Raw genomic sequence first — 13,073 nt, forward strand, 5'->3', positions numbered from 1 at the left:
GTTTAATGAGAGATTTAGAGGGCCAAGGCACACCTTTTAATTGAAATGCATTCCAGGTGACTACCTCATGAAGCTGGTTGAGAGAATGCCAAGAGTGTGCAAAGCTGTCATCAAGGCAAAGGGTGGCTATTTGAAGAATCTCAAATATAAAAATGTTAACACTTTTTTGGTTACTAAAATATTTCATATGTGTTATTTCATAGTTTTGTTGTCTTCACTATTATTCTATAATGTAGAAAATAGTAAAAATAAAGAAAAAACCTTGAAATAAGTAGGTGTTTCCAAACTTTTGACTGGTACTGTATGTTTAATGAGAGATTTAGGGGGGAGTTCGGTCTTTGGAATTCCGCGTATGTGCTCCATTCACTTCAAGACGAAATGTTGCCTTTGAAGTACATCCACACTTCTCAGACTCTATTTCCTGTCTTAGAAATGGGTCAGAGTAGAGACCAAAGAGAAGTGGTGGGTGTTTCTGGGCCAATTGTCTGCTCTATGATCATCAATCTTCCTTTAGTCATAAAAGGATGGGAACTGCAGGCTTCCACATCTTTTACATTGACTCTAGCAAAGAACACCTTTTTTTCCTTCTCAATACCGGCATTATTATTATCAGTATTATTAGAGGTTATCCAGGTCAAAAAAATAAGGCTTGTTTGCAAGTTCCAGGTCTGTCTGTCTGTCTGTCTGTCTGTCTGTCTGTCTGTCTGTCTGTCTGCCTGTCTGTCTGCCTGTCTGTCTGCCTTTGTCTGTCTGTCTGCCTGTGTCTGTGTCTGTCTGTCTGTGTGTCTGCCTTTGTCTCTGTCTGTCTGTCTGTCTGTCTGTCTGTCTGTCTGTCTGTCTGTGTCTGTCTGCCTGTGTCTGTCTGTCTGTCTGTCTGTCTGTCTGTCTGCCTTTGTCTGTCTGTCTGCCTGTATCTGTGTCTGTCTGTCTGTGTGTCTGCCTTTGTCACTGTCTGTCTGTCTGTCTGTCTGTCTGTCTGTCTGTCTGTGTCTGTCTGCCTGTGTCTGTCTGTCTGTCTGTCTGTCTGTGTGTCTGCCTTTGTCACTGTCTGTCTGTGTCTGTGTCTGTTTCTGTCTGTGTCTGTCTGTCTGTCTGTCTGTCTGTCTGTCTGTGTCTGTGTTGGGGGGGTGTATAAAGTGTGTGCATCTATGTAGGATCATTGGTGTTGATTGTTATGATGCGGTATATGTGTGTAGAGCTGAATTTTCGTAGCGGTTCAGTTCACAGCCCCTCTCTCCACTGACCGCACCATCTGTCTGTGTGATTTACGTAACCCAGAGAAGCCCAGCGGCCCCCATTTACATGTCTGCAGTGCGTGGATTAAATCTCTATCTGGAGACTAATATATCTCCTGCAGCACCAGCTCTGGGAGAAGCTAGCCTTTCCCCTGCAGCTAACATGCACTCTGACTGCCAAGTTCCATGGCGTCCACATCACTAAGGACTTAACATGATCCACAAACACCCACACAGTCGTGATGAGGGCACAACAGCGCCTCTTCCCCCTCCAGAAGGCTGAAAAATTTGGCATGGGGCCCTCGGATCCTCAAAAGGTTATACAGCTGCACCATCGAGAGCATCTTGACTGGCTGCTTCACCTCTTGGTATGGTAAATGCACCACACTCGACTGCAAAGCACTACAGAGGGTGGTGCGGACAGCCCAGTACATCACTGGGGCCGAGCTCCCTGCCATTCAGGACCTCTATATTTTTATTTTTTTATTTCACCTTTATTTAACCAGGTAAGCCAGTTGAGAACAAGTTCTCATTTACAACTGCGACCTGGCCTATATCAAGCGGTGTCAGAGGAAGGCCCGAAAAATTGCCAAAGACTCCAGCCACCCAAGCCATAGACTGTTCACTCTGTTCCCGTCCGGCAAACGGTACCGGAGCATCGGCTCTCGGACAAACAGGCTCCGAGACAGCTTCTAACCCAAAGACTGCTGAATAGTTAATTAATGGTTACCCGGACTATCTGCACTGACCCTATCTTGCACTGACCCTACGCACACTCACAAGACTATAGAGTGGGGGAAAAAAGTATTTAGTCAGCCACCAATTGTGCAAGTTCTCCCACTTAAAAAGATGAGAGAGGCCTGTAATTTTCATCATAGGTACACGTCAACTATGACAGACAAATTGAGAATTTTTTTTCCAGAAAATCACATTGTAGGATTTTTTATGAATTTATTTGCAAATTATGGTGGAAAATAAGTATTTGGTCAGCTACAAACAAGCAAGATTTCTGGCTCTCACAGACCTGTAACTTCTTCTTTAAGAGGCTCCTCTGTCCTCCACTCGTTACCTGTATTAATGGCACCTGTTTGAACTTGTTATCAGTATAAAAGACACCTGTCCACAACCTCAAACAGTCACACTCCAAACTCCACTATGGCCAAGACCAAAGAGCTGTCAAAGGACACCAGAAACAAAATTGTAGACCTGCACCAGGCTGGGAAGACTGAATCTGCAATAGGTAAGCAGCTTGGTTTGAATAAATCAACTGTGGGAGCAATTATTAGGAAATGGAAGACATACAAGACCACTGATAATCTCCCTCGATCTGGGGCTCCACGCAAGATCTCACCCCGTGGGGTCAAAATGATCACAAGAACGGTGAGCAAAAATCCCAGAACCACACGGGGGGACCTAGTGAATGACCTGCAGAGAGCTGGGACCAAAGTAACAAAGCCTACCATCAGTAACACACTACGCCGCCAGGGACTCAAATCCTGCAGTGCCAGACGTGTCCCCCTGCTTAAGCCAGTACATGTCCAGGCCCGTCTGAAGTTTGCTAGAGTGCATTTGGATGATCCAGAAGAGGATTGGGAGAATGTCATATGGTCAGATGAAACCAAAATAGAACTTTTTTGGTAAAAACTCAACTCGTCGTGTTTGGAGGACAAAGAAGGCTGAGTTGCATCCAAAGAACACCATACCTACTGTGAAGCATGGGGGTGGAAACATCATGCTTTGGGGCTGTTTTTCTGCAAAGGGACCAGGACGACTGATCCGTGTAAAGGAAAGAATGAATGGGGCCATGTATCGTGAGATTTTGAATGAAAACCTCCTTCCATCAGCAAGGGCATTGAAGATGAAACGTGGCTGGGTCTTTCAGCATGACAATGATCCCAAACACACCGCCCGGGCAACGAAGGAGTGGCTTCGTAAGAAGCATTTCAAGGTCCTGGAGTGGCCTAGCCAGTCTCCAGATCTCAACCCCATAGAAAATCTTTAGAGGGAGTTGAAAGTCCGTGTTGCCAAGCGACAGCCCCAAAACATCACTGCTCTAGAGGAGATCTGCATGGAGGAATGGGCCAAAATACCAGCAACAGTGTGTGAAAACCTTGTGAAGACTTACAGAAAACGTTTGACCTGTGTCATTGCCAACAAAGGGTATATAACAAAGTATTGAGAAACTTTTGTAATTGACCAAATAATTATTTTCCACCACAATTTGCAAATAAATTCATTAAAAATCCTACAATGTGATTTTCTGGAATTTTTTTTCTCATTTTGTCTGTCATAGTTGACGTGTACCTATGATGAAAATTACAGGCCTCTCTCATCTTTTTAAGTGGGAGAACTTGCACAATTGGTGGCTGACTAAATACTTTTTTCCCCCACTGTATGTACACACGATATACACAAACACACACACTCACACACACACTACACTGACACTCTCACACAAAACCCACACACGTTCACTATATATGCACACACATACATAACACACACACACACATACCAACAACAAAAACACACACACACACACACACACACTTTCTCACTCATTATATGCTGCTGCTACTCTGGTCTTTATTTGACTTTTATTATTATCTATCCTGATGCCTAGTCACTTTAGCCTGCCTTCATGTACATATCTACCTCAAATACCTTATTATTATCTATCCTGATGTCTAGTCACTTTACCCTGCCTTCATGTACATATCTACCTCAAATACCTTATTGTTATCTATCCTGATGTCTAGTCACTTTACCCTGCCTTCATGTACATATCTACCTCAAATACCGTATTATTATCTATCCTGATCCCTAGTCACTTTACCCTGCCTTCATGTACATATCTACCTCAAATACCTTATTGTTATCTATCCTGATGTCTAGTCACTTTACTCTGCCTTCATGTACATATCTACCTCAAATACCTTATTATTATCTATCCTGATGCCTAGTCACTTTACCCTGCCTTCATGTACATATCTACCTCAAATACCTTATTATTATCCATCCTGATGCCTAGTCACTTTACCCTGCCTTCATGTACATATCTACCTCAAATACCTTATTGTTATCTATCCTGATGCCTAGTCACTTTACCCTGCCTTCATGTACATATCTACCTCAAATACCTTATTATTATCCATCCTGATGCCTAGTCACTTTACCCTGCCTTCATGTACATATCTACCTCAAATACCTTATTATTATCTATCCTGATGCCTAGTCACTTTACCATGCCTTCATGTACATATCTACCTCAAATACCTCTTACTCCTGCACATTGATCTACTACTGGTACTTCCTGTATATAGCTCCACATTGATCTACTACTGTGTCACGGATTCAGCCGAGGCTGTCCCTCCTCCTTGCTCGGGCAGGCTTCGGCGTTCGTCGTCACCGGAGTACTAGCTACTACCGATCTATGTATCTATGTTCGACTTGTTCTGTCTTTATTGGTTACACCTGTTTCCCATTATGTAGTATGTCTTCCCTATTTAGCCCTCTGTCTTGCACTGTGTGTTGTGTGTGATTGTAATTGTCTTCGGTAGTCGTTAGTGTGCGGGTTTGTTCCCTCCCTGTGTGGAGGTAGTGGTTATTTTGTTTTTACCTTTGAGTAAAGTACGTTTTCTGATCAGTTCTGTGTCCTGCGCTTGACTTCGCCTACCGCATTTCACTGACGCCCTGACATACTGGTACTTCCTGTATATAGCTCCACATTGATCTACTACTGGTACTCCCTGTATATAGCAGCACATTGATCTACTACTGGTACTTCCTGTATATGATCTACTACTGGTACTTCCTGTATAACTCTGCATCGTTGGGAAGGGCTCGTAACAAAGCATTTCACGGTTAAGTCTACACCCGTTGTATTCGGCGCATGTGGCAAATAACATTTGATTTGATTTTGAGGGTGGGGAGCCCCAGTCTGCCCAAGCCGTCCAGCATTAGTTACATTAGCTCACCTTGATTCCGTGTCTCCACTGTATATGCGTCACAGGGATGCTGGGAGGAGGACTTTGAGTCAGGTGTAGCAGATGATGAGTAACCTTGCCTGAGACCTGAAGACTCATGTGAGTTCCCAGAGCTAATCAAATCAAATAAATTGTATTTGTCACATGCGCCGGATACAACGGGTGCATGAAATGCTTTCTTAGGAGCCCCACCCCACAATGCAGAGTTAAGTATGACTATTATTACTATTTTTTTTTTAATAGTAACGCAAGAGGACTAAAATACACAATAATGGAGCTACAGTGCATTCGGAAAGTATTCAGACCCCTTGACCTTTTCCACATTTTGTTACATTACAGCCTTATTCTAAAATTGATTACATTGTTTTTTCCCCCTCATCAATCTACACACAATACCCCATAATGACAAAGCAAAAATACATTTTCTAAAATGTTTGCACATTTATTAAAAATAAATAAATAAATAAATCACATTTACATAAGTATTCAGACCCTTTTACTCAGTACTTTGTTGAAGCACCTTTGGCAGTGATTACAGCATCGAGTCTTCTTGGGTATGACGCTACAAGCTTGGCACACCTGTATTTGGGGAGTTTCTCCCATTATTCTCTGCAGATCCTCTCAAGCTCTGTCAGGTTGGATGGGGAGCGTCGCTGCACAGCTATTTTCAGGTCTCTCCAGAGATGTTCGATCGGGTTCAAGTCCAGGCTCTGGCTGGGCCACTTAAGCACATTCAGAGACTTGTCCCAAAGCCACTCCTGCGTTATCTTGGCTGTGTGCTTAGGGTCGTTGTCCTGTTGGAAGGTGAATCTCAAATCAAATCAAATTGTTTTTGTCAAGTGTTTAGCAGATGTTATTGCGGTTGTAGCGAAATGCTTGTGCTTCTAGCTCCGACAGTGCAGTAATATCTAACCAGTAATATCTAACAATATCACAACATATACCCAATACATACAACTCTAGTAAGGAATGGAATTTAAGAATATATACATATATGGACAAGCAATGAAAGAGCGGCATGGACTAAGATACAGTAGAATATTATACAATAGAATACAGTATATACATATGAGATGAGTAGTGCAAGATATGTAAACATTATTAAAGTGACTAGTGTTCCATTTCTTAAAGTGGCCAGTGATTTCAATAGGCAGCAGCAGCCTCTAATGTGCTAGTGATGGCTATTTAACAGTCTGATGGCCTTGAGATAGAAGCTGTTTTTCATTCTCTCGGTCCCAGCTTTGATGCACCTGTACTGACCTCGGCTTCTGGATGAGAGCGGGGTGAACAGGCAGTAGCTCGGGTGGTTGATGTCCTTGATGATTTTTTTTGCCTTCCTGTGACATCGGCTGCTGTAGGTGTCTTGGAGGGCGGGTAGTTTGCCCCCGGGTAGTTTGCCCCCGGTAATGCGTTCGGCAGACCGCACCACCCTCTGGAGAGCCCTGCGGTTGCAGGCGGTGCAGTTGCCATACCAGGCGGTGATACAGCCCGACAGGATGCTCTCAATTGTGCATCTGTAAAAGTTTGTGAGGGTTTTAGGTGCCAAGCAAATTTCTTCAGCCTCCTGATGTTGAAGAGGCTCTGTTGCGCCTTCTTCACCACACAGTCTGCATAGGTGGACCATTTCAGTTTGTCAGTGATGTGTACGCAAAGGAACTTGAAGCTTTCCACCTTCTCCACTATGGTCCTGTCAATGTGGATAGGGGGCTGCACCCTCTGCTGTTTCCTGAAGTCCACGATCATCTCCTTTGTTTTGTTGACATTGAGTGAGAGGTTAATTTTCTGGCACCACACTCCCAAAGCCCTCACCTCCTCCCTGTAGGCGGTCTCGTCATTGTTGGTAATCAAGCCTACTACTGTTGTGTCGTCTGCAAACCTGATGATTGAGTTGGAGGCGTGCTTGACCACGCAGTCATGGGTGAACAGGGAGTACAGGAGGGGGCTGAGCACGCACCCTTGTGGGGTCCCAGTGTTGAGGATCAGCGAAGTGGAGATGTTGTTTCCTACCTTCACCACCTGGGGGCAGCCCGTCAGGAAGTCCAGGACCCAGTTGCACAAGGCGGGGTTCAGACCCAGGTCCATGAGCTTAATGATGAGCTTGGAGGGTACTATGGTGTTGAATGCTGAGCTATAGGTATTCCTCTTGTCCAGATGGGATAGTGCAGTGTGATGGCAATTGCATCGTCTGTGGATCTATTGGGGCGGTAAGCAAAATGAAGTGGGTCTAGGGTGACAGGTAAGGCAGAGGTGATTTGATCCTTGACTAGTCTCTCAAAGCACTTCATGATGACAGAGGTGAGTGCTACAGGGCGATAGTCATTTAGTTCAGTTACCTGGAACAATGGTGGCCATCTTGAAGCATGTGGGAACAGCAGACTGGGAAAGGGAGAGATTGAATATGTCCGTAAACACACCAGCCAGCTGGTCTGCGCATGCTCTGAGGACACGGCTAGGGATGCCGTCTGGGCCGGCAGCCTTGCGGGGGTTAACATGCTTAAATGTCTTACTCACGTCGGCCACGGAGAAGGAGAGGCCACAGTCCTTGGTAGTGGGCCTCGTCGGTGGCACTGTGTTATCCTCAAAGTGGGCGAAGAAGGTGTTTAGCTTGTCTGGAAGCGAGACGTCGGTGTCGGCGACGTGGCTGGTTTTCCTTTTGTAGTCCGTGATTGTCTGTAGACCCTGCCACATATGTCTTGTGTCTGAGCCGTTGAATTGCGACTCCACTTTGTCTGTATACTGATGTTATGCCAGTTTAATTGCCTTGCGGAGTGAGTAGCTACACTGTTTGTATTCTGCCATATTCCCAGTCACCTTGCCATGGTTAAATGCAGTGGTGCGCGCTTTCAGTTTTGCACGAATGCTGCCATCTATCCACGGTTTCTGGTTACGGTAGGTTATTTTCGCAAGCTTCCCAGAACATATCCCAGTCCGCGTGATCAAAACAATCTTTAAGTGTGGATTCCAATTGGTCAGACCAGCGTTGAATAGTCCTTAGCACGGGTACTTCCTGTTTGAGTTTCTGCCTATAGGAAGGGAGGATCAAAATGGAGTCGTGGTCAGATTTGCCGAAAGGAGGGCAGGGGAGGGCCTTGTAACCATCCCGGAAGTTCGAACAGCAATCGTTGAGGATTTTAGCAGCGCGAGTACAACAGTCGATATGTTGACAGAACTTCGGCAGCCTAGTCCTCAAATTTGCTTTGTTAACATCCCCGGCTACAATAAATGCAGCCTCAGGATATGTGGTTTCCAGTTTGCATAAAGTCCAGTGAAGTTCTTTGAGGGCCGCTGTGGTATCAGCTTGAGGGGGGATGTACACGGCCATGACTATAACCGAAGAAAATTATCTTGGGAGATAATACAGTCGGCATTTGATTGTGAGGTATTCTAGGTCAGGTGAACAGAAGGACTTGAGTTCCTGTATGTTACTACAATTACACAATGAGTCGTTAATCATGAAACACACACCTCCACCCTTCTGCTTCCCGGAGAGATATTTATTCCTGTCTGCGCGATGAACTGAGAACCCATCTGGCTGGACCGATTGTTTCCGTGAAAAAAAGTATGTTACAGGCCTTGATGTCTCTCTGGAAAGAAATCCTTGCCCGGAGCTCGTCGAGCTTGTTAACCAGAGACTGAACATTAGCGAGTAGTATACTTAGAAGCGGTGGGTGGTGTGCGCGCCTCCTAAGTCGAACCAGCAGGCCGCTCCGAGTGCCTCTCCTCCGCCGGCAATGTTTTGGGTCACCCGCTGGAATCAGTTCAATTGCCCTGGGGAGAGCAAACAAAGGATCTGCTTCGGGAAAGTCGTATTCCTGGTCGTAATGCTGGTGAGTTACCGCCGCTCTGATATCCAATAGTTTTTCCCGACTGTATGTAATGATACAAAACACTTTCTGAGCTAATAATGTAAAAAAAATTACATAAAAAAACAAAATACTGCAAAGTTTCCTAAGAGCTAGTCGCGAGGCCGCCATCCTCGTCGGCGCCAGGTACTCTCTGTACTTTGCTCCGTTCATCTTTCCCTCGATCCTGACTAGTCTCCTAGTCCCTGCCGCTGCAAACATCCCCACAGCATGATGCTGCCACCACCATGCTTCACCTTAGGGATGGTGCCAAGTTTCCACCAGACACTTGACATTCAGGCCAAAGAGTTCAATCTTGGTTTCATCAGACCAGAGAATCTTGTTTCTCATGGTCTGAGTCTTTTACGTGCGGGCTGTCATGTGCCTTTTACTGAGGAGTGACTTCCGTCTGGCCACTCTACCATAAAGGCCTGATTGGTGGAGTGCTGCAGAGATGGTTTTCCTTCTGGAAGGTTCTCCCATCTCCACAGAGGAACTCTGGAGCTCTGTCAGAGTGACCATCGGGTTCATTGTCACCTCCCTGACCAAGGGCCTTCTCCCCCGATTGCTCAGTTTGGCCAGGCGGCCAGTCTTGGTGGTTCCAAACTTCTTCCATTTAAGAATGATGGAGGCCACTGTGTTTGTGGGGACCTTCAATGCTGCAGATATGTTTTGGTACCCTTCCCCAGATCTGTGCCTCAAGACAATCCTGTCTCGGAGCTCTACGGGCAATTCCTTTGACCTCATGGCTTGGTTTCTGCTCTGACATGCACTGTCAACTGTGGGACCTTACATAGACAGGTGTGTGCCTTTCCAAATCATGTCCAATCAAATGAATTTACCACAGGTGGACTCCAATCAAGTTGTAGAAACATCTCAAGGATGATCAATGGAAACAGGATGTACCTGAGCTCAACTTCGAGTCTCATAGCAAAGGGTATTTCTGTTTTTTATTTTTAAGACATTTGCAAACATTTTGAAAAAAAGGTTTTTGCTTTGTCATTATGGGATACTGTTTGTAGATTGATGAGGAAAAACAATAATTTAATCCATTTTAGAATAAGGCTGTAACGTAACAAAATGTGGAAAAAGTAAAGGGGTCTGAGTACTTTCCAAATTCACTGTTTATACACGGAGTGTAGCAGGTCAATGTGCAGAGGTACGAGGTATTTGTGATAGATACAGTTGAAGTCGGAAGTTTACATACACTTAGGTTGGAGTCATTAAAACTCGTTTTTCAACCACTCCACAAATTTCTTGTTAACAAACTATAGTTTTGGCAAGTCGGTTAGGACATCTTCTTTGTGCATGACACAAGTAATTGTTCCAACAATTGTTTACAGACAGATTATTTCACTACCTGTGGATGTATTTCAAGGCCTACCTTCAAACTAAGTGGCACTTTGCTTGACATCATGGGAAAATCAAAAGAAATCAGCCAAGACCTCAGAAAAAAAATTGTAGACCTCCACAAGTCTGGTTCATCCTTGGGAGCAATTTCCCAATGCCTGAAGGTACCACGTTAATCTGTACAAACAATAGTACGCAAGTATAAACACCATGGGACCACGCAGCCGTCATACTGCTCAGGAAGGAGAATTGTTCTGTCTCCTAGAGATGAACGTACTTTTGTGTGAAAATGGCATATCAATCCCAGAAGATGCTGGAGGAAACAGGTACAAAAGTATCTATATCCACAGTAAAACGAGTCCTATATCGACATAACCTGAAAGGCCGCTCAGCAAGGAAGAAGCCACTGCTCCAAAACCACCATAAAAAAAGCCAGACTATGTTTTGCAACTGCACATGGGGACAAAGATCATACTTTTGGGAGAAATGTCCCTTGGTCTGATGAAACAAAAATAGAACTGTTTGGCCATAATGACCATCGTTATGTTTGGAGGAAAAAGGGGGTTGCTTGCAAGCCGAATAACACCATCCCAACCGTGAAGCACGGGGGTGGCAGCATCATGCTGTGGGGGTGCTTTGCTGCAGGAGGGACTGGTGCACTTCACAAAATAGATGGCATCATGAGGAAGGAAAATTATGTGGATATATTGAAGCAACATCTCAAGACATCAGTCAGGAACTTAAAGCTTGGTCGCAAATGGGTCTCCCAAATGGACAATGACCCCAAGCATACTTCCAAAGTTGTGGCAAAATGGCTTAAGGACAACAAAGTCAAGGTATTGGAGTGGCCATCACAAAGCCCTGACCTCAATCCTATAGAACATTTGTGGGCAGAACTGAACAAGCGTGTGCGAGCAAGGAGGCCTACAAACCTGACTCAGTTACACCAACTCTGTCAGGAGGAATGGGCCAAAATTCACCTAACTTATTGTGGGAAGCTTGTGGAAGGCTACCCGAAATGTTTGACCCAAGTTAAACAATTTAAAGGCAATGCTACCAAATACTAATTGAGTGTATATAAACTTCTGACCCACTGGGAATGTGATGAAAGAAATAAAAGCTGAAATAAATCATTCTCTCTACTATTATTCTGACATTTCACATTCTTAAAATAAAGTGGTGATCCTAACTGACCTAAGACAGGGAATTGTTACTAGGATTAAATGTCAGGAATTGTGAAAAACTGAGTTTAAATGTATTTGGCTAAGGTGTATGTAAATTTCCGACTTCAACTGTACATGAAGGTAAGGTAAAGTGCCTAGGCTATAGCTCAAGGGTATAATGGAGGGCGTTCATGGAACGTCTGGGGCCTCGTCAGCCTGACCTCAGGGTTTCACCCCAAGAGTAATGGGCAGGTGGAGAGAGTTAACCAGTATGTGGGTAGGTTTCTGCGGTCCTATTGCCTGGACCGGCCGGGGGAGTGTGCGGCTTTCATCCCCTGGGCAGAGATGGCCCAAAACTCCCTCCGCCACTCCTCCACTAACATGTCTCAGTTTCAGTGTGTACTAGGTTATCAGCCGGTCCTGGCACCGTGGCATCAGAGCCAGATCGAGGCACCTGCGGTGGAGGAATGGTTTCGGCGCTCGGAGGAGACATGGGACGCTGCCCATGTGCGCCTGCAATGGGCCATTAGGCAACAGAAGGTGAGCGCCGACCGCCACCGCAGTGAGGTGTCTGGCTCTCGACCCGAAACCTGCCCCTTCGCCTGCCCTGCCGGAAGCTGGGTCCGCGGTTTGTGGGGTCATTTAAAGTCCCGAGGAGACTGAACAAGGTATGTTATAGGTTACAGCTCCCCCCTGATTACCGTATTAACCCCTCGTTCCATGTGTCTCTCCTCAGGCCGGTGGTGGCTGGTCCGCTCCAGCAGTCTGAGGTACGGGAGGTTCCTCCGTCCCCGCTGGACAACGAGGGGGCCCCGGCGTATACTGTGCGAGCTCTCATGGACTCAAGGCGTCGGGCGAGGGGCCTTCAGTACCTCGTGGAGTGGGAGGGGTACGGTCTGGAGGAGAGATGCTGGGTGCCGGTGGAGGACATCCTGGACCCTTCCTTACTGCAGGGATTTCACCGTCTCCACCCGGATCTTCCTGCGCCTTGTCCTCCGGGTCGTCCCCGAGGCCGGGGTCTACGCGCTGCTGGAGCCGCGCGTCGGGGGGGGGGGGGGTACTGTCACGACTTCCACCGAAATTGGTGCCTCTCCTTGTGCGGGCGGCTATCGGCGGTCGTCGTCACCGGCTTTCTAGCTGCCACCGATCTACGTTTCTGTTTCCATTTGTTTTGTCTGTATTGTACACACCTGGTTCCCATCACGTTAATTTGTTTCCCTATTTAACCCTCTAGTTCCCTCATGGTGTTGTGCGTGATTGTTCTTTGTTTGGTGTTTATACTGCTGTGAGCTGATGTATTTCCCTGCGTGGAAATTAGATTTGTTGTTTTTCGAGTAAAGTTCGTCTATTACTCAGTTCTGTGTCCTGCGCCTGACTCCGTCCTACCGCTGCACACTGACACCTGACAATAATGCAGTCTCGAATCATGCAAATTATCGAGGATTGATATGTAGTTGGTCCCACAGGCATTATCATAGGGTGCCTGACTCTAACTCT

The sequence above is a fragment of the Coregonus clupeaformis genome, chromosome 13 (genome assembly GCF_020615455.1).
Source record: "Coregonus clupeaformis isolate EN_2021a chromosome 13, ASM2061545v1, whole genome shotgun sequence".
Taxonomy (NCBI): domain Eukaryota; kingdom Metazoa; phylum Chordata; class Actinopteri; order Salmoniformes; family Salmonidae; genus Coregonus; species Coregonus clupeaformis.